General features: G+C 37.7%; 1 long non-coding RNA gene across 4 annotated transcripts in view; it reads left to right on the forward strand.

Moving 5' to 3' along the window:
• LOC140496859 (uncharacterized) overlaps positions 1-26,326 on the forward strand; it is a 48,737-nt gene extending 22,411 nt beyond the window's left edge. For all 4 annotated transcript variants that reach the window (XR_011964424.1, XR_011964425.1, XR_011964422.1 and 1 more), the window contains 3 exons: positions 22,314-22,462; positions 23,311-23,515; positions 23,608-26,326. This is a non-coding gene — a long non-coding RNA (uncharacterized lncRNA). The remainder of the gene's footprint in view (positions 1-22,313; positions 22,463-23,310; positions 23,516-23,607) is intronic.
• Positions 26,327-27,952: the final 1,626 nt, after the last annotated feature.

Raw genomic sequence — 27,952 nt, forward strand, 5'->3', positions numbered from 1 at the left:
GAAAAGGCCAGAACTTAATAGAAAAGTTGATCTTCAAATACAAGACTCAAGAGAGGCATAAAAAGGCAAACAGAAAAATTGTTATACAATATGGGCAAATTGTTTACATTCTTATGTGGTAGGATGACACTTGTTAATCTTGAGAATCATAATTTATTATGACATTTAAAAGGGATATATATAGATAGAGGGAGTGAGTATAAATTAACTGATGTCATGTAACTGGTGTGGAGGGATTGCAATGGAAGAAGAGGAAAGGAGAAGGCAGAAAGGGATAAATTACATCACATGAAGAAGCATAAAAATATTATAGTAGAGGGAAAGAAGGGAGGGAGATGAGTATTTTTTGAACTTTACTCTCATCAGATGTGGTTGAAGGAGGGAATAACATTCTCAGTTAAGTACAGAAATCTAACTTGCCCTACAAGCAGTAGGAGGGGAAAGGGGAAAGAAAAGGGAGGGAGTGGTTAGAAGGAGGGAAGAAGTAGTAAGGGAAAAAGGAGGGGGGCTGATAAAAGGGAGGGAAGACTGAAGGAGGTGGTAGTTGAAAGTCAAACTCTTGAGGGGAAGGGAGAAGGTAGAAATAAAAACATAAAAAGGAGAGGAAAGAGGATGGAGAGAAATAGTTATCATCCCATAAAATGGAGATGGATAGCAAAGTGAATTGAAAACTATAATTCTACAATATGTTGTTTGCAAGAAACACATTTGAAATGAGGGATACGCACAGGGTAAAGGCAAAAGGCTGGAGTGGAATATATTATGCTTCAGCTAATGTAAAAAAACCAGGGGTAGCAATCTTAAACTCAGACAAAGCAAAAGCAAAAATAGATCTAATCAAAAGAGATAAGGAAGGAAACTATATTCTGCTAAAAGTCACCTTCAAAAATGAAATAATGTCATTACTAAACACATATGCATCAGGTGGTATAGCATCCAAATTCTTAGAGGAGAAGTTAAGGGAGTTATAGGGAAAAATAGACAGCAAAACTATACTAGTGGAGGACCTCAGCTTCCCCCTCTCTGAACTTGATAAATTTAACCTCAAAATAAACAAGAAGGAAGTTAAGGAGGTGAATAGAATTCTGGGGAAAAAAAAGGTAGATATGATAGACCTCTGGAGAAAAACTGAATGGGGATAGGAAGGAATATACCTTATTCTCAGTGGTGGATGGTACCTACACAAAAATTGACCATGTATTAAGGCATGAAAACCTCACAGATCAGTGCAGAAAGGCAGAGATAGTTAATACATCCTTTTCAGATTGTGATACAATAAAAATTATATGTAATAAAGGACCATGGAAAGATACACCAAAAATTAATTAGAAACTAAATAATCTAATCCTAAAGAATGAGTGGGGCAAACAACAGATCATAGAAATAATCAGTAGCTTCATTCAAGAGAATGACAATAATGAGACAACCAACCCAAACTTATGGGATGCTGTGAAAGCAATTCTTAGGGGAAGCTTTATATCTCTGAATACTTTCATGAATAAAATAGAGAAAAAGGAGATCCATGAACTGGACATGGAACTGAAAAAGCTAGAAAAAGAACAAATTAAAAATCCCCAGTTAAATACCAAATTTAGAAATACTGAAAAACAAAGGTGAGATTAATAAAATTGAAATTAAGAAAACCATGAAACTAATAAGGAAAAACTAAGAGCTGGTTTTATGAAACAAAAACAATGAAATTGATAAACCTTTGGTCAATTTGATTTTAAAAAATCAAATTACCAGTATCAAAAATGAAAAGGGTGAGCTCACTTCCAATGAAGAGGAAATTAAAACAATAATTAGAAATTACTTTGCCCAAGTGTATGCCCATAAATTTGACAATCTTAGTGAAATGGGTGAATATTTACAAAAATATAAACTGCCCAGATTAGCAGAAGAGAAAGTAAAATACTTAACCCCATATCAGAAAAAGAAATTGAACAAGCCATCAATAAACTCTCTAGGTAAAATTTCCGGGGCCAGATGGATTTTCAAGCGAATTCTATCAAACATTTAAATTCTAATACTACATAGACTATTTGGGAAAATTGGTGGAGTCCTACCAAATTCTTTTTGTCACACAAATATGGTGCTGACACCTAAACCCGGAAGAGCCAAAACAGGGAAAGAAAATTATAGACCAATTTCCCTAATGAATATACATGCAAAAATTCTAAATAAGATATTAGCAAAAAGATTATAGTAACTCATCATGAGAATAATGCACTTTGATCAGGTAGGATTTATACCAGCAGTGCAGAGCTGGTTCAGTATTTTTTTTAAATTAATTAATTTATTTAACTTTTAACATTCATTTTCACAAAATTTTGGTTTCCAAATTTTCTCCCCATTTGTCCCCTTTTCCCACCCCAAAACACCGAGCATTCTAATTGCCCCTATCACCAATCTGCCCTCTCTTCTATCATCCCTCTCTTCCCTTGTCCCCAACTTCTCTTTTGTCCTGTAGGGCCAGATAACTTTCTATACCCCATTGCCTGTATTTTTTATTTCCTAGTTGTATGCAAGAACAACAGTCAACAATTGTTCCTAAAACTTTGAGTTCCAACTTCTCTTCATCCCTGCCTCCCCACCCACTCCCTTTGGGAAGGCAAGCAATTCAATACAGGCCATATCTGTGTAGCTTTGCAAATGACTTCCATATTAGTCGTGTTGTGTAGGATTAACTATATTTCCCTTCATCCTATCCTGCCCCCCATTACTTCTGTTCTCTCTTTGGGTCCTGTCCCTCCCCAAGAGTGTTGACTTCAAATTGCTCCCTCCTCCCATTGCCCTCCCTTCCATCATCCCCCCCACCCTGCTTATCCCCTTCTCTCCCACTTTCCTGTATTGTAAGATAGGTTTTCATACCAAAATGAGTGTGCATTTCATTCCTTCCTTTAGTGGAATGTGATGAGAGTAAACTTCATGTTTTTCTCCCACCTCCCCTCTTTTTCCCTCCACTAAAAGTCTTATGCTTGCCTCTTTTATGAGAGATAATTTGCCCCATTCCATTTCTCCCTTTCTCCTCCCAATATATTTCTCTCTCATCGCTTAATTTCATTTTTTTAAAGATATGATCCCATCCTATTCAATTCACTCTGTGCTCTGTGTGTGTGTGTGTGTGTGTGTATGTGTGTGTGGGTGTGTGCGTGTGTGGGTGGGTGGTGTGTAATCCCACCCACTACCCAGATACTGAAAAGTTTCAAGAGTTACAAATATTGTCTTTCCATGTAGGAATGTAAGCAGTTCAACTTTAGTAAGTCCCTTATGACTTCGCTGGTTCAGTATTAAGAAAACTATCAGCACAATTGATCATATCAACAACAAAACTAACAGAAACCACATGATTATCTCAATAGATGCAGAAAAAGCTTTTGACAAAATACAACACCCATTCCTATTGAAAACTTTGAAAAATATAGGAATAAATGGAGTGTTCCTCAAAATAATAAGTAGTATCTAACCTGAAACTATCAGCAAGTATTATATATTGGGGATAAGCTAGATACATTTCCAATAAAATCAGGGATGAAACAAGGATGTCCATTATCACCACTGTTATTCAATATGGTATTAGGAATGCTAGCTGTAGCAATAAGAGAAGAAAAAGAAAGTGAAGGAATTAGAATAGGCAAAGAAGAAGCTAAGATATCAGTCTTCGGAGATGATGTGATGATATAATTAGAGAATCCTAGAGAATCAAGTAAAAAACTACTTGAAATAATAAACAACTTTGACAAAGTTGCAGGATACAAAATAAACCCTCACAAGTCATCTGCATTTCTATATATTGCTAACAAAGTCGAACAGCAAAAGATAGAAAGAGAAATCCCATTTAAATTTATGGTAAATACTATAAAGTTCTGGGGAGTCTACCTGCCAAAACAAACACAGAGACTATATAAATACAATTTTGAAACACTTTTTTCACAAATGAAATCACATCTAAATAATTGGAAAAACATCAGTTGCTCATGGGTGGCCAAGGTAGTATAATAAAAATGACAATTCTACCTAAATTAATGTACTTCTTCAGTGCCATACCAATCAAACTACAAAAAATTATTTTATAGAGCTAGAAAAAAATAATATCAAAATTTATCTGGAAGAACAAAAGGTCCAGAATAACAAGGGAATTAATGAAAAGAAATGATAGGTAAGGTGACCTAGCCATACCAGATTTTAAATTGTATTATAAAGCAGCAATCATCAAAATCACTTGGTATTGGCTAAGAAATAGAGGGGTAGATCAATGGAATAGGTTAGGTACATAAGACACAGTAGTCAGTGATTAGAGCAGTCTACTATTTGACAAACCTAAGGACCCCAGCTTCTGGGATAAGAACTCATTGTTTGACAAAAACTGTGGGGAAAACTGGAATATAGTGTGGTGGAACCTGGGCATAGACCAATACCTGACACTCTATATCAGAATAAAGTCTAAATGGGTATGCAATCTAGATATAAAGGCTGATACTATAAACAAATTAGGGGAGCAAGGAATAGCTTATTTGTCAGATTTATGGAGAATGGAGGAATTTATGACTAAACAAGTGGTAGAGAACATTATGAAATGCAAAAATAGATAATTTTGATTACGTTAAATTGAAAAGTTTTTGCACAAAGTCATTGCAACCAAGATTAGGAGGAAAGCAGAAAACTGGGAAAGAATCTTTACAACAAGTGTCTGTGATAAAGGCCCCATTTCTAAAATATATAGAGAACTGAGTCAAATTTACAAGAATACAAGTCATTCCCCAATTGATAAATGGTCAAAAGATATGAACAGGCAGTTTTCAGAGGAAGAAATTAAAACTATCTATAGTCACATGAAAAAATGCTCTAAATCACTATTGATTAGAGAGATGCAAATCAAAACAACTCTGAGGAACCACATCACATCTATCAGATTGGCTAACATGACAAAACAGGAAGATGATAAATGCTGGAGAAGATGTGGGAGAGTTGGAACACTAAATCATTGTTGGTGGAGCTGTGATCTGACCCAACCATTCTGGAGAGCAATTTGGAACTATGCGCAAAGGCATATAAAAATATAAAAAAATGTGCATATATAAAAATGTGCATACCCTTTAACCCAGCAATACCACTTCTAGGGCTGTATCCCAAAGAGATCATACAAATGGGAAAAGGATCCACAGGTACAAAAATATTTATAGCAGCTCTTTTTGTGGTAACCAAAAACTGGAGATTGAGGGGATGCCCATCAATTGGGAAATGGCTGAACAAGTTATGGTATATGAATGTAATGGAATACTATTGTGCTATAAGAAATAATGAACAGGAGGACTTCAGAAAAACCTGGAAAGATTATTATGAACTGATGCTGAGTGAAATGAACAGAACTAGGAGAATATTATATACAGTAAGAGCCACAGTATGTGAGGACTTAGCCCTTCACAGCAATACGAAGACCCATAACATTTCCAAAGGACTCATGATGCAAAATGCCATCCACATCCAGAGAAAGAACTATAGAATCAGAATATAGAATGAAACAGAATATTTTCTCTTTTGTTATATTTTGTTTTATTTCTCATGGTTTCCCTCATTCATTTTAGTTCTTCTGTGCAACATGACTAATGTGAAAATGTGTTTAAATAAGAATGTATGTGTAGAACTCTTATAAGATTGCATGCCATCTTGGGGAGGGAGGAAGAAGGGAGAGTGAGAAAATTTAAAACTTATGGAAGTGATTGTTGAAAACTGAAAACAACTTTAAAAAAATTAACTAGGAGCTGATTTTATTGAAAAAAACAGATAAATCATTGGTTAAATTGAATAAAAAAAAGAAAGAAGAAAACCAAATTATCAGTATCAAAAATGAAAAGGGTGAATTCCCCACCAATGAAGATGAAATTAAAAAGCAATTATTAGAAGCTATTCTGCCTAACTATATGCCAATAAACCTCACAATCTAATTGAAATGAACACTTACAAAAATATAAATTGCCCACATTAACAGGTGAGGAAATAGAATGTTTATATAACCCCACATTAGAAAAAGAAATTGAACAAGCCACCAATGAAATATCTAAGAAAAAATCACCAGAATTAGATGGATTCAAAAGTGAATAATACTAAACATTTAACAAACAATTCCAACACTAGATAAACAATTTTTTTTAAAAAAAATAAGCAAAGAAGGAGTCCTACCAAATTCCTTTTACAACACAAATATAGTGCTGATACCCAAACCAGGAAGAGCAAAAATACAGAAAGAAAACTACAAACCAATTTCCCTCATGAACATTGATGCAGAAATTTTAAATAAAATACTAGCAAGATAACAGCAGTATATCACAAGAATCATCCAGGGGTGGGGAACCTGTAGCCTCAAGGCCATATGTAGCCCTCTAGGTCCTCAAGTGTGGCCTTTTGACTGATTCCAAACTTCACAAAACATCCCTTTAATAAAAGGATTGTAAAACACTGGAAAGCATAGGAATACTTGGTGCTTTCCTTAAAATGATACGTTTAGCTAAAACCATCATCAATCATTATCTCCAATGGGATAAGCTAGAAGCCTCCAATCACAGGGGAAAAGCAGTTGAGGGACTTGACAGGGTGCTGAGAATCAAAAACTGAGTCAATCCATATGGTGGTGAGATTTCAGGTGATCAGCTTATATTATATGAGGCATGATATTCTGTGGAGTAGAAACCATAGTTGCTGATAGAAAATAGAGTTGTCTGGAAAATTTAGGCTAAGAAATCAAATCAAAGAAGGATCAAATGGCTTCCCTAGGGTCACACAGCTCTTAAATGTCTCTGGCAAGCTTTCAATTCAGGCCTCTAAGTTCAGCCTGCTGCTGTCAGTCATGTCCAACTCTCCATGTCTCATTTGGGGTTTTCTTGGCAAAGATACTACTACAGTGGTTTTCTATTTCCTTCTCCAGCTCATTTCCTCAGATGAGGAATTGAGGCAAAGAAGATGAAGTGACTTGCCTAGGGTCACACAGCTAGTAAGAGTCAGAGACTAGATTTTAACTCAAGAGGATGTCTTGCTGACTCCAGACCTGGAGCTCTATCCACGGTGCCACCTAACTGCCCTACGTCTCAGACGTAATAGGTATTTAATATATGCTTTTTCCAGTTCTTCAGGGATCTATATTTTAATCATTGTATACCCCACTCCAGTGAAACAAATACTCTTTGAGATATTTATGTTATATTTCTCCTGAGCTCACTTTCTTCAGCTGTAAAATGAGGGCATTGGCCAGGGTGATTTGAGATTTCTGGAAGTTCCTTCTCCTGTGAACAACCTGATAATGAGCCTTTTTATGAATGCTTGTCTGATATATAACTGTTGCAGATTAAATTTATTCTCTCACTTGCTTCTGCTTTTTACTCAAGGTATACGTTTGGGTTAAGGGTGTATATCTATATCTATATCTATATCTATCTATCTATATATATATATATATAATCGCCACTCCCTCTTCCCCCCATAAATGTTTGACACCTAGCTCTGGGGAAGCGGGGGGAGGAGAATGACTGTAGAACATACCTTTTTTTTTTTTTTTACATTTAATCTGCATTTTTAACATTTTCTCCATCACTTTCTTAAGTCTTAACAATTAACAAAACAATAAATCAAGCCCTAATTCATGCCATTTGTTGATTTCCAAGGCATAAATGCTGTCTCTGGAAATTTAGCAGCTGGCTTTCTGGAGCCAGTTTAAGCAGACTTCAGTAAACCCCTAGTTACCTCCTTACTAATTTACCCACTATACCAAGCAATATATCTAAATGCAAGTTATAATGGATTGATGAGAGAATAGAGTCAAAGTTCTAACTCTGCTATATTTAGCAGTGTGACCTTGAATAAATTACTTAACCTCTCTAAGCCTTCGGTTTTTTCATCTATCTGATGAGGGGATTGGATAAGATGATCTTCTTTAAACTCTAACATTCTCCTCAAACGCATCAGTGAGCTAAGGAGCTAGCTACCCCAGCAGGTGAAGATTTCCTCTAGCAGAATGGACAGATGAGAACAATTTGTTCCAATGGCCACAAAGGTGGTTAAAGCAGGCCCCGTGAAACCCTTAGAGCTCAGTCAGACATTGAAGATGCCAAGGTCATTCACTGCCTCCTAGACCATTGTCAGTCATCCTGGCTTTTGTCTTGCCACTGGAGTATGATTTGATGAATCTGGAAACAGGAGTGAGACTGGTGACTCAGTTCACACATGAGTCAAAATGTCACCCATGATGTCACTGGTCCTCTTCAAAAATGAAGGACAAACAGCAGCAGCATTTTCAAATAACTGACAAATTGTTTTTATAGGAAAACCTCCCCCTCACCATCCCCAGTACTGAATTTTAACTTAGAGGATCTGCTTTTGAATCCTGGCTCTCGTACTTACTGCCTCTGTGACTTTGGACAAATTCTTTAACTTTTCCAGAGTTCAGTCTCCTCATCTGTAAAATGAAGAGGATGGACAGGATGGTTTCTAACTTTCCAACTTTGAATTCTAAGAGAATTTTCTTGTTTAAACAAAAACATTCTCTCTTCTTTTGCTGAAAGTCCTTAGGTTGTGCTGAGTTAGCCCTCAATAAAGTACAAATCACATATTTTTTTTTCTTAATCTCACACAGATTAATCTGAAATTTATAATCTTGAGGAAGGAGATGGGTAGACAGAACTACATGAACTTTCACTGTTATTGTCAGGTCAGATCACCGGACATGGATGATGCACCTGAGAGTTCTCAACTGTTCCTCTTGAACTAAAGAGCTGCTGCAGGAGGAAACACCTGCCAGGAAGGGACTTGGCCCCTTAATCTACTGTGAAAGCCCCACACTTCACTTGGCAACAATGACAAAACCCTTTCTTTCATTGCCTTTCAGATAGGGAAATACTTAGCATTTAATAAATTAGAACCAATAAATGAAAAGACAGAACACAACCAAAAATGTCAGCTATTGTGGAACTTTCCAAGTTCCTCTGAAATTTGTATACTCTTGGCTTTTTATCCTAACAGAACCTTTTTAAACTGGGTAGTAAGCAAGGCACACAGAATGACCATTAATTAGTGATATCGCAGAATGGAGTCTTAGGTATGAACTGGATCAGAGGGCCTTGGGTACCTTTTCCAATTCTGAGATTCTGGGAACATTCAGTCCACTCCTTTCAGGAGTGCTGTCAATACCTTGAGGAAAACGTCATTATTGTGCCCATTGGCTGAAGTGGAGAGATAGGAGGGGGTAGAAAGGGAAGAAATTATCTTCAGTTTTGCACCTAGGGAAGCTGAAACTGACCAGCTCCAGGTCATACAGGTTCAGAAGTATTCTTTTAGTGCTGAATTAAAGCCATTCCCTTGGATTCTTCCTCAGTTCAGGAGTTTGTTAGAATGAATCACAGTAACATTCTTAACAGCACATTGTGGAGTTTCTAGAAATAGACACTTTATACCGCAGATTCCCAAGGAAGCCAAGGAAAAGGCATTACTTAGAGCATGAAAATAATCTTCACTAAGTACTAGAGATCCCTTCCAATTGTAAAGGAAAATCCTTTAATAACCATCTTTAAGGCATTTGGAATAAAAGTATTATTGATATTAACTATAATAAAAGATTATAATAGTTTTATAAAGAGCAATGAGCAGACACATTGTGGGTGTAAGCTACAATATAAGTGGCATAAAAGACATTAGCAAGATACGTACCACGAGAAGAGAATGTGATCCTATCATGTAGCGAGAGTGAAAAAGGAGAGATGAATAGTTGAGTACAGTAATGTTCCCTCTGAGATATTAAAGAACCACAGAAAACCTCCAACATATTAGGTAGATCTTTGGTAGCCTCCTTTATGGAAAGTGACATGAACAAGAAAAGCACAGATTGAAATGTGGGGGGATTTTGATATGCACTGGTGGGAATGTGTACAGTGGATAGAGTGGTAGAGTTGAAGTCAGGAAGATCTGAGTTCAAATCTTGCCTCAGATACATATGGTGTGACACCAGGTACTCCTTGCACCTAATCTCTTCTGCCTCAGTTTCTAAATCTGTAAAATTACAATAATAATAGCACCTACCTCACAGGGTTGTGAGGATCAAATGAAAGAGCATATATAAGGTGATTTCTAAAAAGCTATATAGCTTATCTTATGACCATAGGATTTAAAAAGAAATATTGATACTTGTGGTTTTTTATATCACCTAAATTTCCCCCTGCACCCTAATCCTTGTCTCCCCTCAGAGAGTCCTCCTATGTGACAAAAGATATTTTTAAAGAAAGAAAAAGAGAAAGAACACAAAAAGTAATCATGCAACGTTCTATATCTGTGGTCTAATTACCTCTGCAAAGGAGTAAGAGGAAGTATCTTCTCATTTCTCTTCTCTGAGGCCATGCTTGTTCATTGTAGTTTTGTGGCATTAACTTTCTTTATAAAAAATAAAACTTTATTGATTTACTTTGCTTTTTATATCATCAGAATTTCTCCCATATCTTTATCCCATCTTCCAAGAAAGCTACTTCAAAGGACAAATTTTTTTTTATTTTTAATATATAATTAATTACTTTTTATTTTTCAACATTCACTTCCATAATATTTTGAGTTTTTAATTTTCTCCCCCTCCTTCTCCTCTCCTCTCCCTAATATAGCATGCAATCTGATATAGGCTCTACTTATCCATTCGTATTAAACATTTTCATATTAGAAGAATTAGAACTAATGGGAGGAACCATGAGAAAGAAGAAACAAAAACAACAACAAAAGAAAAGGAGTGCAAATAATATGGTTTCATCTGCATTCAGGCTCTCCAGCTCTTTTTCTGGATGTGCATAGCATTTTCCATCATGAGTCTTTTGGAGTTCTCTTAGATTGTTGCATTGCTGAGAAGAGCTAAGTCTGTCAAAGTCATTTATCACACAATGTTGCTGTTACTATGTACAATGCTCTCTTGGTTTTGCTCACTTCACTCAGCATCAGTTTATGTAAGTCTTCCCAGGTTTTTCTGAAGACCACCTGCTCATCATTTCTTATAGTGCAATCGTATTCTGTTACATTCATATACCAAAACTTGTTAAATCATTCCCCAGTTAATGGGCATCCCTTCAGTTTTCAATTCTTTGCCATCACAGAAGGAGCTACTATAAATATTTTACTGTGTGTGGGTTCTTTTCCCATTTTTATGATTTTCTTTGGGATACAGCCTCAGAAGTGGTATTGCTGGATCAAAGGATATGTGCACAATTTTATAGTCGTTTGGGCATAGTTCCAAATTGTGCTCCAGAATGGTTGAATCAGTTCACAACTCCACTACCAAGGCATTAGTGTTCCAGTTTTCCCGTATCTTCTCCAGTATGTATAATTTTCCTGTTTTGTCATGTTAGACAATCTGATAGGTATGATGTGGTATCTCAGAGTTGTCCACAAATCTGACAGGTAAACTATTCTTTGCTCTCCCAGTTTACTTATAGTATTAGTCTTTATATCTAAATTGTATACCCATTTCACTTTATTTTGGTATATGGTGTAAAATATTGATCTGTACTGAGTTTCTGCCATACTATTTTTTCCCAGTTTTCCCAGCAGTTTTTGTCAAATAGTGAGTTCTTGTCCCAGAAGCTGGGGTCTTTGGGTTAATCAAACAGTAGACCACTATAGTCATTGACTGTTGTGTCTTGTGTCCCTAACCTATTCCACTGATCTACCACTCGATTTCTTTGCCAGTACTAAATAGTTTTGATGGTTGCTGCTTTATGGTACAGCTTTATATCTGGTTATGGCTAGGCCACCTTCCATAGCATTTGTTTTCATTAATTCCCTTGATATTTTTGACCTTCAGTTCTTCCAGAGGAATTTTTTTATTATGTTTTCTAGTTCTATAAAATAGCATTTTGGCAGTTTGGTATGGCACTGAATAAATAAATTAATTTAGGTAGAATTGTCATTTTTATTATATTAGCTTGGTCTACCCATAAGTAACTAATATTTTTCCAATTATTTAGATTTTTAGTTGTGTGAAAAGGGTTTTGTAATTGTGTTCATATAGTTCCTGGTTCATCTCCAGTCATCCTGAGGAGTATCAGGTCACTGGATTCAGATGACTGTGGAGGAGAAGTGAAGCTGGTGACCTGTACAACCCTCCCTCACTCAAAACAAAGTAAAGTGCAAGTCGATGACATGGTTTTCTTCGGCAATGAAGGATGAACACAATATAGTTCCTAGGTTTGTTTTGCCAGGTAGACTTCCAGATATTTTATATCTACAGTAACTTTAAATGAGATTTCTCTTTCTATCTCTTGCTGCTGGGTTTTGTTAGGAATATATAGAAATGCCCATGATTTATATGGGTTTGTTTTATATCCTACAACTTTGCTGAAGTTGTTTATTACTTCAAGTAGTTTTTTTACTTGATTCTCTAGAATTCCCTAAGTATATCATCATATCATTTGCAAAGAGTGATAACTTAGTTTCTTCTTTGCCTATTCTAATTCCTTCAGTTTCTTTTTCTTCACTTATTGCTAAAGTTAATGTTTCTAGTACTAAATTGAGTAACAGTGGTGATAATGGACGTTCTTGTTTCATCCCTGATCTTATTGGAAATGCTTCTAGCTCATCCGCATTACATATAATATTTGCTGATAGTTTTAGGTAGATGCTGCTTATCATTTTAAGAAAGACTCCATTTATTCCTGTGCTCTCTAGTGTTTTAATAGGAAATGGGTTTTGTATTTTTTCAAAAGCTTTTTCTGCGTCTATGGAGATAATTATGTTCATCATTTCTTATAGCACAATAGTATTCCATTATATTCCTATACCACAACTTGTTCATCCATTCCCCAATTGATGGACATCCCCTCAATTTCCAATTTTTTGCCACCACAAAAAGAACTGCTATAAATATTTGTGTATATGTGAATCCTTTTTCCATTTTAATGATCTCTTTGGGATACAGCCCTAGAAGTGGTATTGCTGGGTCAAAGGGTGTGTACATTTTTATAGCCCTTTGGGCATAGTTCCAAATTGCTCTCCAGAATGGTTGAATCAGTTCACAACTCCACCTCCAGTGCATTAGTGTTTCAGTTTTCCCACATCTCCAACATTTATCATTTTCCTGTTTTGTCATGTTAGCCAATCTGATAGGCGTCATGTGGTACCTCAGAGTAATTTTGATCTGCATTTCTCTAATAAATAGTGATTTAGAACATTTTTTCATATGACTACAGGTAGCTTTACTTTTTTCCTCTGAAAACTGCCTGTTCATATCCTTTGACCATTTATCAGTTGGGGAATGACTTGTATTCTCATAAATTTGACTTAGTTCTCTGTATGTTTTGGGATCATAGATATTGGTTGTAAAAAATGTTTCCCAGTTTTCTGTTTCCCTTCTAAACTTCGTTGCATTGACTTTGTTTGTGTGAAAACTTTTCAATATAATGTTAGTATTGCTAACCCTGCTTTTTTTTTTAACTTCAGCTGAAGCATAATATATTCTGCTCCAGCCTTTTACCTTTACTCTGTGTGTATCCTTCTTCTTCAAATATATTTCCTGTGGGATTATGGTTCTTAGTCCACTCTGCTATCTGCTTCCAGTTTATGGGGGAGTTCATCCATTCACATTCACAGTTATTATTACTATCTGTGTCTTTCTCTCCATCTTATTCCCCTCCTCCCCCTCCCTACCCCATTTATGCTTTTCTCTCTTCTCCCTTTCCCTCCTCACTAGAGTTTTGCTTTCAACCACTGCCTCCCTCAGTCTTCCCTCTATTCTATTAGCCCTCTTCCTTTTCTTCCCTTTTCCCCTTGCTGTTTCTTCTTTTCCTTCTATCCACTCCCTCCCTTTTCTTTCCCCTTTCCTCTTCTCCTTCCTATAGGGTAAATTAGATTTCTATGCATAACTGATTATGTTATTCCTTCTTCATGCCAAATCTAATCAGAGTGAGGTTCAAACAAAGTTCATCTCCCTCCTTCTTTTCCTCTACTATAATAGGTTTTTCTGCCTTTCCATGTGATTTAATTTACCCTTGTCTGCCTCCTTCTTTCCTCTTCTCCCAGTACAATCCCTTTTCACTACTTAATTAGATTTTTTGTCATCACATCAAAGTCAACTTATACCCAAGCCTTCTGTCTTTGTATACCCCTTTTAAATGGCATAATAACAATACAGTTCTCAAGAATTACAAGTCTCATCTTCTCTTGTAAGGATGTAAATAGTTTACCCTTATTGATAACATGTTGTTTTTTTCTTTCTTATTTACCTTTCTGTGTTTCTCTTGAGTCTTGTATTTGAAGGTCACATTTTCTGCTGAGCTCTGATCTTTTTCATCAGAAAGGTTTGGAAGTCACCTATTTTGTTGAATATCCATCTACTCCTCTGAAAGATTATGCTTAGTTTCATTGGGTAGTTGATCCTTGATTGTAAACCAAGCTCCTTTGCTTTATGGAGTATAATACTCCAAGCCCTCTCTTCTTTTAATGTAGAAGGTGCAAGGTCCTCTACAATTCTGACTGTGATTTCATGATATTTAAATTGTTTTCTTATGGATACTCACAGTGTTTTTCTCTTTGACCTGGTAATTTTGGAATTTGGTTACAATATTGCTTGGTGTTTTCAGTTGGAGATCTCTTTCAGGAGGTGATCAGTGGACTCTTCTATGACTATTTTATCTTCTGGTTCTAGGACCTCAAGGCAGTTTTCCTTGATGATTTCCTGAAAGATGCTGTCCAGGCTCTTTTTTTCATCATGGTTTTTAGGTAGACCCATAATTTTTAAATTGTCTCTCCTGGATGTGTTTTTCTGGTCAATTATCTTACCAATAAGGTATTTTACATTTTCTTCTATTTTTTCATTCTTTTGTTTCTGTTTGACTGATTCTTGATTTCTCATAAGGCTGTCAGCTTCTACTTGCCCAATTCTTATTTTTAGCAAATTGTTTTCTTCTATTAGATTTTGTATCTCCTTTTCCATTTGACCAATTCTACTTTTTAAGGACTTGTTTTGTACAGTCAATTTTTGTCCTTTCTTTTTCAAGCTAGTAACACTTTCTTGCATACTTCTCATTTCTTTTTTCCATTTTTCTTCTGCTCTCTCTCATATTTGACTTTTAAAATCCTTGTTGAGTTCTTCCAAGATGGCATTTTGGGCCTGAGATCAGTTCATATTCCAATTGAGGTCTCAGATGTGGGCATATTGACAATGTTGTCCTCCAATTTTGTGCCTTGATCTTCCGTGTCCCCATAACAGGAATCTATGGTCATTGCCTGTTTCTGCTTTCTGCTCATGGTGTTTACCTAATTCCTGGCTTTTAGAATTGAGCTCTCCTGTTGGAGTGCAGGGAATACTGACCCAGCCTTCTTGTGCTGGGAACCTGGGACCTGGTCACTGACTTTGTGTGTTGGAGCTTCAGGTGCTGGTAGCTGGAGGCTGTAGGGGTCTGGCAACTTATCTGGTGCTATGATGGGATCAGTAACACTGGAGCTCTTGGGACTGGGGCAGGGAGTCTGACCTCTGAAGGATGCCTGCTAACCTGGGCCTCACATTTGGATGTTTAACTGCTGGAGAATTTCTGCCAGCTTGGAGCTGTGTCTCTGGGAGTTGTGCTTTTTGGAGTTGTTCCTTGGTGGTTTTCCCACCTGGTTCCCCTGCCTGTGGTAAGGCACTTAGAGGTCCTGGTGTTGGTACTTGCTTGCTCTACCACACTAGGGTTCAGGATCTCCCCCTGGTTTGCTGAGGCGGGGCTTGCTACTGGCTTACTGGGATGCCTCCCATCCTGTACTGTTCCCCCTCCCCCATAGGAAGAGGGGCCTTTCCCCTTAATCCCCCAAGCTTCCTAGGCTACAAGACTGCTGCATGCCATCTTTCTGCTGGTTGTAATCATCACACATGTTTTCTCTGCTTCATTCTCCTTCAGATCATGCAAGTCCCTGTGCTTCTCTGTATTCATATTCATTGTTTCTTGTAGCACAGTAATATCCAATTTATGTAACATAATTTGTTAGCCATTCTCCAATCAATGATCAACTACTTTCTTTCCAATTCTTTGCCCCTAAAAAAAGTGCTACTATAAATATTTTGGTGTATATGGATACTTCCTCTTTGGGAATAAACATATGCCTCAAGGAACCAACACTGATTATTCCCACATTTTGTCATCTTTGCCACAAAAGTAGAGGCACCTCTTTACAGAACAGAGCCAATGCTTCTGACATCTCAAAAAGATCAAATTTCAATTTGATACATTGCCCTCAAAGTTTGCAAATTACAAGGTCTTTCTCTCTTGCGGGGAATCTGATGGGACGAGAAGGGAAAGGATATTGAAGATATGGATGTTGGAACACTCAAATTTGGCATATTTCCTAATTTTGCCTTAGACTAGCCCTGTGGGAAGAGATAAATGTGAATATCTTAATAAGCAGCATTTTCTTTGTATAAACTTCCAGCATTGAAATTTCTAAATTTCAGTGTCACAGATATAATGAAATAATAAGTAATTGCCTTAAAGGAATATCCCATCTATTTAAAGAGCTGGAAAAATGTGACAGATCATGAAAAATAAAAAATATAATTTAAAAAATCATGAAACTGGAATGATTACCTATTAGTAATGTTCTTACCTGCACCTTCTCTAAAGTTTTGTTCCATGATCACATTTAAAAGTTTCACATTTATGTAATATTTTTATCAGAAGTTTTCATATGACACAAATGACCCAAGTATACTTTAGGGGACTTTTCAATTCTCTAATACTTTGTTCCACCCAGAAAATTTGAGAAACTCGCTATAGTTATGTAACCCATGGAAAATATCTATACCAATTAGTAATTGTCCCCTAGAGGCCTGTATATAATTACAATTATGTACAAAGCAGGGGTCCAATGAGGCATTGCCTCTCAAAAGTACTTCAGCAGTTTGTTTCTCTTGCAGTTTTTCATTGATTCCAGCAGATGGCATTGGCATTCTTTCCCAGAACCCTATGTAGGAATTGTGTCACCTTGGCAAATTCAATCCAGGGGAGTAAGCACACCCTGCTGGTTGGTTAGAGTCATTCTAGGAGATGGGGTGGTTTATGTCCAAGAGTTCAACTTTACCTGCCTCATGGACAGTGATTCCCCTAACTCCCCCAACCTAGCAGACAGAAGTAAGATCCTAGAGATATAATGTAATTCTGCCATGGTAAACCAAAGAATGCCCATGGTGAGGAAAAATGCTGCTCCCCACTCCCTCCACTCCCCCTAATTGTTGATGTTCTATGTCCAAACTCCTACTTATCTGTGCCCATTTATGGCTCTGTCCCTCCCCATTTCAGTTCATCTAGTTACAGTATATATGTATATATATATATATCTATATATCTATCTATATAGATATATAGATATATATATATAGTGTAGCTCCTCAGGTGTTAACTGTAGCTTTGCCAGAGGGAAGTAAAAGCCTTCTCTGTCATGGGCCCCGTCTCAGAACTGTGGAGAGGAACACTCCAGAGTTTCCCTGTTTCACAGTTGTACCTCATCTAGACAATGCTGTGTTCTGGAGTTTTTCCACCATACTACAGTTCCTGCTGACCTCTCCAAAATTCACCCCCACATTAAAAACACGTTGCCCTAGTCATCCCTAAGGCATTTTAATTACTCATGCCAAAATCAGACATGGTGACCCTAAAGCCTGATTTTGTCTTTTCATTAGGTTCCTAGACAGTATGTCTCCCTCCACTGTGAGTGTTCCCTGTAAGTCTAGAGGTTTAACAAAACATCCTAATTCTTCCTTCCCTCCCCAAACTGTTTCTCAAGACCACAGGAATTTCTTTAGATCCAACTCAAGATGGCCACCCACATCTAGGATAAAGAGATTAGGAGGAGAAGCTGCATACTCCCCCCAGCAATGTTTTCAGGAGGGAGAATAAAGGGACAAACTCCCTATATTTTATTCCTTCACTGAAATTTTCTTCTCATGTCTGATTGTGACATGGAAGTAACTCTTAAACACTATATCATTCAAGCCTGGATTCTGGCCTGTATTCTTATCATCTGACAACCAGCTACCCTAGTTTGAAGAAACTCTTCTGAAGTTTGGCTAGCAAGGGAATGGCCTTTTTGGGCACAGCATCTATTGAAGCTTGTCTACCAAGGGATGTATGTAATAAGCATCAGTAGAGGGAAAACCCACATCAACGAAATAATGGATTTTTGAAATGGAAAAAAAAAGTTCACTTTGCTTTTGTGTTTCTAAGGAGTTGAGAGGCCTCCTGGTGGCCCTGCTTTGATGAACATGTTTCGTTAGTGCAGCAAGTCTGTGTACGTGTTAATGTCATTTTTGGCTTACTTCCCCTTTCTAAAAAAAGGGGAGGAACGATAGAAATGTGGGAATTAACCTGCTTACCCACTTTCTAGGAATTACACAGGGACTGAAATAGATGACACTAGCATTTCTAGTTCCTGAATTCCTCTTACTTAGCTACTGATAAACTTCAACCTGATTCTAATATGTCTTGGTAGAGCTAGTATGATTTTGGAGAAAGATCACTAGTCTTAGAGTCAGAAGACGTGGGTTCAAATCCTACTTCCAAAATGAACAAGGTGCACAATTATTGGTCAATTGTAATCTCTCTCAGTCTTAGAGTTCTCATCTGTAAAATGAAGAGACTTAATTTGTACTAATCATAGCAGGTAGTTTTGAGAAAGGCTCTTTGTAAGCCTTAAAGTGAGAAATGTGAGATATAATTATTAGGTTAGGATACTCACAGCTCTCTGGGTTCTAGTGAGGTCAGGCTGGAACTTTCTAATGGGTGTTATGTTTGGGGTCCATAGGTAAGGGGAAGTTTCAGAACTGTGTTAACTTTGAAATGTTAGCTATCTATGCCTAGTCTTTTTCACTAGGGTAAAATCCTAAGGCTAAGTGGCATAGAATGCAGCAAGATTTTATAATCTTGGGGCGGAGCCAAGATGGCGGAGTAGAAAGACACAGATATGGAGGCTCTCCCCACACAGCCTATAAAATATCTGGAGAGAGATATCTCAACAAATTCTGGAGCAGCAGAAGTGGAGAACAACAGAGTGGAGGAGATTTCCAGCCCAGGGTGACCTAAAAGGCCCACAAGAAACATCTGTTGCACTGGATGCGGAGCAGAGCGTGGAGCCCAGCCCAGCCCAGCCTTGGCCATGGCGCACAGCTCAGCAAACAGCCCTTGGGGGCAGTCGTGGAATCCCCAGTCCCAGCAGCAGCGGGTTCGCAGATCCCTGAACCCATAGGCACCAAAGGTCAATGATGGGTTTTTTTCAGCTGGCTAGGAGGGGAGAAGCACCTTGCATAGCTCTGGCCTTAGGCAGCTGCTGCAGAAGCCACATTGGCCAGCCCAGCAGCTGAATCCATTGTTGGAGTGTAAAAACCCTGGGGGCACTGACAGGCTGATTCCTGCCTTGGCCAGGTGTGGAGGCCCTAGGGGAGCTGGTCTTTGTCTCACACTGAATGGCGGCCCTGCCAGTCCAGCTTTTCTGAAAATCAGCCCCCAGTGCTGACTTGGCAGAACCGGAGGCCAGGTGGCTGTGGAGAGATAACTGCTAAGATTCTGGACACAAAAATCCCTTTCTGTGCCCAGACCAGTACATGCTTGATTGTGCCACCTTGGAGGAACTGAGATCTTACAGATTCCCAGAGTATGCCCTACTCTTGACAAAGGACCCAAAAGTCAGGTAATTGGTTGGGGAAAATGCCCAAAAAAGGGAAAAAAAATAGGACTATAGAAGGTTACTTTCCTGATGAACACATATCTTCTCCCATCCTTTTGGATGAGGAAGAACAATGCTTACCATCAGGGAAAGACATAAAAGTCAAGGCTTCTGTATCCCAAACATCCAAAATAGATATTCAGTGGGCTCAGGCCATGGAAGAGCTCAAAAGGTATTTTGAAAATCAAGTAAGAGAGGTGGAAGAAAAATTGGGAAGAGAAATGAGAGAGATGCAAGGAAAGCAGGTAAACACCTTGTTAAAGGGGACCCCAAAAATGCTGAAGAAAATAACACCTTTAAAAGTAGGCTAACTCAATTGGCAAAAGAGGGTCAAAAAGCCAATGAGGAGAAGAATGCTTTAAAAAGCAGAATTAGCCAAATGGAAAAGGAGGTTCAAAAGCTCACTGAAGAAAATAGTTCTTTAAAAATTAGAATGGAACAGATGGAGGCTAATGACTTTATGAGAAATCAAGAAATCACAAAACAAAATCGAAAGAATGAAAAAATGGAAGATAATGTGAAATGTCTCATTGGAAAAACCACTGACCTGGAAAATAGATCCAGGAGAGACAATTTAAAAATTATCGGACTACCTGAAAGCCATGATGAGAAAAAAAGCCTAGACATCATCTTTCATGAAATTATCAAGGAAAATTGCCCTGAGATTCTAGAACCAGAGGACAAAATAAGTATTCAAGGAATCCACTGATCACTGCCTGAAAGAGATCCAAAAAGAGAAACTCCTAGGAACATTGTGGCCAAATTCCAGAGTTCCCAGGTCAAGGAGAAAATATTGCAAGCAGCTAGAAAGAAACAATTCAAGTATTGTGGAAGTACAATCAGGATAACACAAGATCTAGCAGCTTCTACATTAAGGGATCGAAGGGCATGGAATAGGATATTCCAGAAGTCAAAGGAACTAGAACTAAAACCAAGAATCACCTACCCAGCAAAACTGAGTATAATACTTCAGGGGGAAAACTGGTCTTTCAATACAATAGAGGACTTTCAAGCATTCTTGATGAAAAGACCAGAGCTGAAAAGAAAATTTGACTTTCAAACACAGCAATGAAGAGAACCATGAAAAGGTAAACAGCAAGGAGAAGTCATAAGGGACTTACTAAAGTTGAACTATTTACATTCCTACATGGAAAGACAATATTTGTAAGTCTTGAAACTTTTTTTCAGTATCTGGGTAGTTGGTGGGATTGCACACATACACACACACACACACACACACACAGCACAGGGTGAATTGAATAGGATGGGATCATATCTTATCATAATAAAATTAAGCAGTGAGAGAGAAATATATTGGGAGGAGAAAGGGAGAAATGGAATGGGGCAAATTATCTCTCATAAAAGAGGCACATAAAAGACTTTTCAGTAGAGGGAAAAAGGGGGGAGGTGAGAGAAAAACATGAAGCTTACTCTCATCACATTTGACTAAAGGAAAGAATAAAATGCACACTCATTTTGGTATGAAAACCTATCTTACAATACAGGATAGTGGGGGAGAAGGGGATAAGCAGGGTGGGGGGGATAATGGAAGGGAAGGCAGTAGGAGGAGGGAGCACTCTTGGGGAGGGATAGGATCAAAAGAAAGAATAGAAGAAACAGAGAGCAGGATAGGATGGAGGGAAATATAGTTAGTCTTACACAACATGACTGTTATAGAAGTCATTTGCAAAACTACACAGATATGGCCTATATTGAATTGCTTGCCTTCCCAAAGGGAATGGGTAGGGAGGGAGGGATGAAGAGAAGTTGGAACTCAAAGTTTTAGGAACAACTGTTGAGTATTGTTCTTGCAACTAAGAAATAAGAAATACAGGTAATGGGGTATAGACATTTATCTTGCCCTACAGGACAAAAGAGAAGATGGGGACAAGGGAAGGGAGGGATGTTAGAAGGGAGGACAGACTGGTGATAGGGGTAGTTATAATGCTTGGCATTTTGGGGTGGGAAGAGGGGAAAAATGGGGAGAAAATTTGGAACCCAAAATTTTGTGGAAATGAATGTTGAAAACTTAAATAAATTTAAAAAAATAAAATTAAAAAAAAAGATTTTATGATCTTAAGAACAGCCTTCTGCTCTCTCTCCTGCTAGGTTGTTAGGATAGCAATTTAACATTGGAGTTCAGGGTTTAAGTCTTGGTTATGGGCAAAAGATGACTATCCCATGGCTTCATTCTAATCTCCCATTTAATTAAGAGGCCTTGTTTTTGTGGTGCAAATAGGGTCTGGAGCTACTCTTCCAACCCACTCTTGGACTAGCAAGTTAGATCAAAGGAGCCAGGCTACTTCTAACTTGATTATCAGTTTGTATCAATTAGCTAGCCAGACTTCATTAGCTTTTAAAAACAGTCAAGTCAACAGACATTTACTAATCTAGGCACAGGTTATTTGCTGAAAAGATAAAGCAAGACCCAATGTGCCAAACCACATGAACAAAACACAAAACAAAATGGAAACCCATCCAAATCAAGAACCTACTCTTTTCAACAACCATAGTCCTTGGAGAGAGTGAAGTCAGACTTAAAATGGTGACTTTTCCAATATTTTTCCTCAGATGTACAATAATTGATAAGTGATCTGCTTTCTTGCTTACAGGATAAGGTGTTGTGGCTACTGGGTTAATCCCCTGTTAGATTCATCATTCAGCCTGCTCTTCAGGATTAGCTCCACTCTGTGCCTACTAGCAAACTTTGCTATAGATACATGTTGCTGGACCTTCTGTTGGCTCTTCTGACTTCTCAAAGGTCAGTAAAACCTGTCAGTACCTGGCACACAGCAGATGCTTTATAAATGCTTTTTAATTTGACTTTTGAGGTCTAGTTATAGGGTGAAAACCTCCATCACCTGACCCCAGCAAGTCAGTATTTCCTCTTTCCTAGAGAAACAAATATAGCCTTTTAGCCTAACCACTTGTGCTACTTGCACTTTGTGCTGCTGAGAAACCCAGTTATTTGGGGGAGTTTCTGAATGTTCTGGACAAAAGTTTGTCTGTTCACAGAGTAGCAGAAGATACCACAAAGATAGCTATGTATTGACATTGACATGTATATGACATTGACAAGAATAAACTTTGACATTTTGGCAGGACTGCCCTTCTCTCTGTTCACAACTTCTGTCAAAGGTGCCAATGTGAGGAGTAACCACCAGGATGGCTCCCTGTTTGGTTCTTTTTTCAAGGTTAATTTCCCAGGCTCACATAAGAGAAAGACATGGAATGGGAAGCAAAGCATGGGGAGGGAGTGAAGGGATTCCCTCAGAACTGGAATGCTCAGGGGGAGGCATTGAGTGAGTGGGAGGTACCTCACCTGAAAGATGGGGAGAGAAGTTATATAAGGAAAGACTTACTTTGATTTGGAAAGAACTGCAAAATGTAAACTTAGTGAGATCTCTACAGCTACTTAAGATGACCCTTAGTGTGGAAGGTGGGTACTATGGGAAGACAATGAAAAAGTAGGTTTTCAATAGGTTAGAGGTATTCTGCCCCCAAACTTATGAAAGAAATAGAAGATACCAATAATCCAGAAGCAGGTTGGCCCTAGATATTTTATTTTTAAAGAACTGGAATATTAGCAGCCCTTTCCTCTCCGTCTAGATAATTGAGGGCTGGCACCTTCTTCTACAAGAAGGAATAACTGGTGGCAGGCATAGATGAGCAAGAGGATATTGCACAGTGGAAAGGTAGAGGGGAAGAAAAAGCCCATGACAACTGATGGGGAGAGAGACAGAGATGGAGAGACGAGAAGAGAGAGAGAGAAAACACAGCAGCAGAAGTAACAGCACTTGCACTGAGAACAGAGGTATTGGTCCACTATTTCTCACCCTATGCCCAAAGTCTCTGCCTTTTTTTTTTTTTGCTAAGAATATTCTTTTCTCTCCTCTGATCCCTCAGATCCAAGCAGCAGCTCTGTGTTTCATTTCTCAGAAGAACAGCACAGTAGAGACGTCCACAGCTTAAATTGTCTACATTTTTACAGATCTTTTGATTCATACAACCTTCCTCCCTCCCCTTATTTATAGGGCAAGCTGGTTAAAGGGGTAGGATGATGGGGAGCAAGTCTAGATAGATATGGGAACAATGCTAAGGGATGAGCTCTTAACTGGAACAAAAGGGGGGGGGGAATCTAGAAGTTAGTTTTGAATAAAAGTTTGGAGTGCATAGAAGTGAAGAGCAAAAGTGAAATATATTGTTCCCCAAATATATTTGCCCCAAACTGAGTTGGGGAAGAAGCACCATAAGAAGACCTTGAGATCTGAAGCTTCAGGAAAGTAGTCAATTCATTCTTCCTATGATGGTAAACTACTCAATGACAATTACTTTCTAGATTAACAGTAAGTCATCTGAAAATATTTGTAGTGTGAATGATGACAACAATGCCTTTTTGGGTTTTAAAATCAGGACCTACATTAAGACCCCAGAAAACAAATGTATATACTAGTCAAAAATTGCCTCTAATTACATAAGTTCCCAAAATGGATCACTGCTCCCTTAGGGCACTGGAATGATGGGGGACAGTATTTAGCCTTGGGTGCAGTTGCGGGGACATTGAATAAAAATAAGGGGGAAGTGGAAGCATAAGGAAAGAAGAGGAGAAAATTTTGAAAAACTGATTGTACATGTTTCGTCTGTTGTGTAACAGTTAAAGTCATAAGAGATTACATTATTTTCCAAACAAACACACCAAATGCAAATTACAACTGATCAATGGTCCAGTCCCCTGACAGGTCTTAACAAGCAGGTGTTGGCAGGCAAGTGTATTGCTCATTGTCAGAAAGTCCAGCATGAATCAGCAGGGATATGTACATGTAATGACCTGTTTACAGTACAGTACTATTGGTTACATGATACATTATTGCATCATCAAAATTTCAATGCAGGAAAAGAACACAAATTTGTAATAAATTATTAAATTTAAATCGCATCATTTAAAAATATTTTATATATTTTGAAATGACACGTTTCAAAAGAACATTAAAGGGTTAAAGAAAGAAGATTTTGGGGGGTGCACTGAGTAATTTTTTTTAAAGAATGCAGTAGGCCAAATGAGTTTGAGAACCTCTGGTATACTAGCATATAGTTATATCATGTTCCTTTACTGTGGCACTGAGCCTTTTACTTAGTACATTCTTCTACTAAGTAATCTCTATTTAATGTAAGTGTAGAAGAGGCTGCCCCATAAGTAAACCATGTTTCAGCTTTCACCATTATAGATACTACTTGGATTTCCTTAGTTCAGCTCCCTGCCCCAAATTTTGCTTCTGTCTTCACTATCCTATTCAAGCTGCCCTCCCAAAGGTCATCCAGGATTTTCTGATTAGCCAACCCAGCAGTCTTTTCTCAGACTTCAATCTGCAGCTCCTCTGCAGCATTTGAAGTGGCCCTACTTCTTGGAACTCTGTCCTGAGCTTCTGTTCCCTTGCCATATGCTGATAAACATAAAATTATAAATTAATAGTGTTTTTAGATTTACAAAGTTTCACATACATCATCTCAGTTGTTTTTAAACGTTATTTTAAAATGTATTCACTTGTTTTTACTTGCATTTACAAGCTGTCTCTTTCCACTGTTCCCCTCCAATGAACCACCAAGACATTAAACCCTCATCATAAATATACATAATATAGAAAAATAAATTTCCACTTTGATCATGCTCCAAAATAGCTCTGTCTGGGTTTAAGTTCATCACCTCTCTCCCAGGAGGTGGTTAATGTGTTTCATCTTCGGGGTTCTTGACTTGTAGTTTGTCTTTGCGTTGATAAGACTGAAGTCTTTCAGAGTATTTTGTCTCATTTTACCCTTAAAACCACCACATGAGGAAAGCACTCCCAATCTTCTGATCGTTCCTTTTCTGACTCATTCTCTGGCACCAGTTCTATCATTGGAAAGGGACTGGACTTGTTTTGCTTGACCTAGGGATAAAACTAGAAGCAACACGTCCAAGGTGTAGAGAAGCAAATGTAGGAATGCAGCGTAAGGAAATATTTCCTACAAATAGTTACACTAAAATAAAGTGGGTTGCCTTCAGAAATAGTGAGTTCTCTTTTACTGGAGTTCTTCAAGACAAGCCTGAATGATCACTTGCTGGGGACACAATAGAAAGGATTCTTGATCGGGTATGGGTTTGACTAATGACTTCTAAGGTCATTTCCAAGTTGGACAGTTTGTACTTATGGGAGCCATCACTGATACCTCCTTTTCCTTCTCCTCCCATAGCTAATTAGTTGCTAAGTTCTGTCACTTCCTTTGGAATATTTATCAAATTTATCCTTTCCTTTCCATTCTGACTCTTACCACATTATTTTAGATCTTTATTAACTCTCGCCCAAACCATTATTAGAGTCACCTAACTGCTCTCCCTGTTTCCAGTCTCATTTTCACTCCAACCCATCCTATACATCACTGCTGGATTAATCTTTCCAATATATAGGTCTGACCATGTCACTTCTTTGCACAAAAAGACTTCAATGTTCCCCCATTATTTGTCAAATAAAACCTAAACTCCTTCATTTGGCATTCAAGGATCTCCATAATTTAGCTTCAGCTTTATTTTTTACAACTCCTCTTCATATAGTCTCTGCTTTAGTCAAACTGTTGTACTTAATTTTTAAAAGGTATGTGGGGAGCATAAATTAAAGGAAAATTAAGTACAACAGTTTGATGTACTTAATTTTCCTTTAATTTATGCTCCCCACATACCTTTTAAAAAAAATAATGTCCCATTATCTGAATTGTATTCCCTTGGCCTCTCTTCCCAATGCTTACATATTGAAATTCCTTCCAACTTCCAGACTCAACTCAAGTACCATCTTTTCTTTAAGAAGGCTTCTCTGATCAGCTTAGCTCAAGGGAATCTTTCCATTTTCAAATCTGTCATAAAATGCCAAAAAATTTAGAACTTTCCTATACATTTTTGTTGTTGTTGTGCAGTCATTTCAGTCATATTCAATGTTGGGATTTTTATGGCAGAGATACCAGAGTGGTTTGCCATTTCCTTCTCTAGCTATTTTACAGATGAGGAACTGAGGAAAACAGGGTTAAGTCACTTGCCCAGGGTCACACAACTAGTAAATGTCTGAGGTCATATTTGAACTCATGAAGATGACTCTTCCTGACTTCAGGCTTAGCATTCCATCCACTTTGCCACCTAGCTGCCCTTCTTCTATGTTTAGAACATTATAATTTGTTTTGTAATGATTTGTGTCATTGTTTTGTCCTTCATACTGTAAGCTTTTTGAGGGCAAGGATTGATTTTCTTATGCTTTATTGTCTCTCTGTAACATAGTATAGTGGCTTACAAATAGTTGGCATTTAATAACTTTTAAAAATCAAATTTCTCCCCAACCCAAACCAACTGTGCTTGTTCACCCAAAGCTTTCTTTCTCCCAGTGTCAAGTCGTATATCTCCAACTCTCTACTGAATATTAACATTTGGATTTTCCAGTATCATTTCAAATTAGTATTCAAAACTGAACTTCCCCCCCAAACCAATTCCCAGTCCTGACTTCCCTATTTCTGTCAACAATGTCATCATGCTTCCAGTCAACCAAGATCGAAACCTCAGAGTCATTGTTACACACTAAAATCCACTCAGTCATATAATGTGTCTCCAATATCTCCTTTCTTATTCATTCTCACTGCTATTTCCTTAGGTCAGCAGACACTGAAACAGTGTGGTGTATTAGATAAAGCCCTGAACTTGGACTCAGATACAACATATATACAATATACTAGTTCTCTGTGACCCTGGGTAAGCTACTCAAACTCTGTGACTCAGTTTCCTCATCTGTAAAATGAAGAGCTTTACTCTGTAACTTTTAAGATCTGTTCTGAGTATAAATCTGTGATACTATGTTCCTTTGACATCTCCCACAAAGAACACCTCCTTAAAACACTTAAGTGAAACCATTTAATAGAGTAATTATTATTAATGGCACATATTTTCTATTTTTTTGTAGTTTAAGATTTGTTGGTAGAAAAGCATGATATATGTTTCAACTTTAATAAATATCAATATCCATTCCTTTTCACCTGAGTCTGGTTGCTTTTTGGTGTTTCCTTTATTTTATATTAGGGTAGCTAGCACAGTGGATAGAGTACTAAGTCCCGAGTTAAAATCCAGCTTCAGAAACTTATTAGTTGTGTCACCCTGGGCAAGTCACTTAGCCCTCTTGGTCTCAGTTTCTTCACTATAAAATGAGCTGTAGAAGGAAATAGCAAACTATTCCAGTGTCTCTGC

This window comes from Notamacropus eugenii, chromosome 1 (assembly GCF_028372415.1).
Source record: "Notamacropus eugenii isolate mMacEug1 chromosome 1, mMacEug1.pri_v2, whole genome shotgun sequence".
NCBI classification, from domain to species: domain Eukaryota; kingdom Metazoa; phylum Chordata; class Mammalia; order Diprotodontia; family Macropodidae; genus Notamacropus; species Notamacropus eugenii.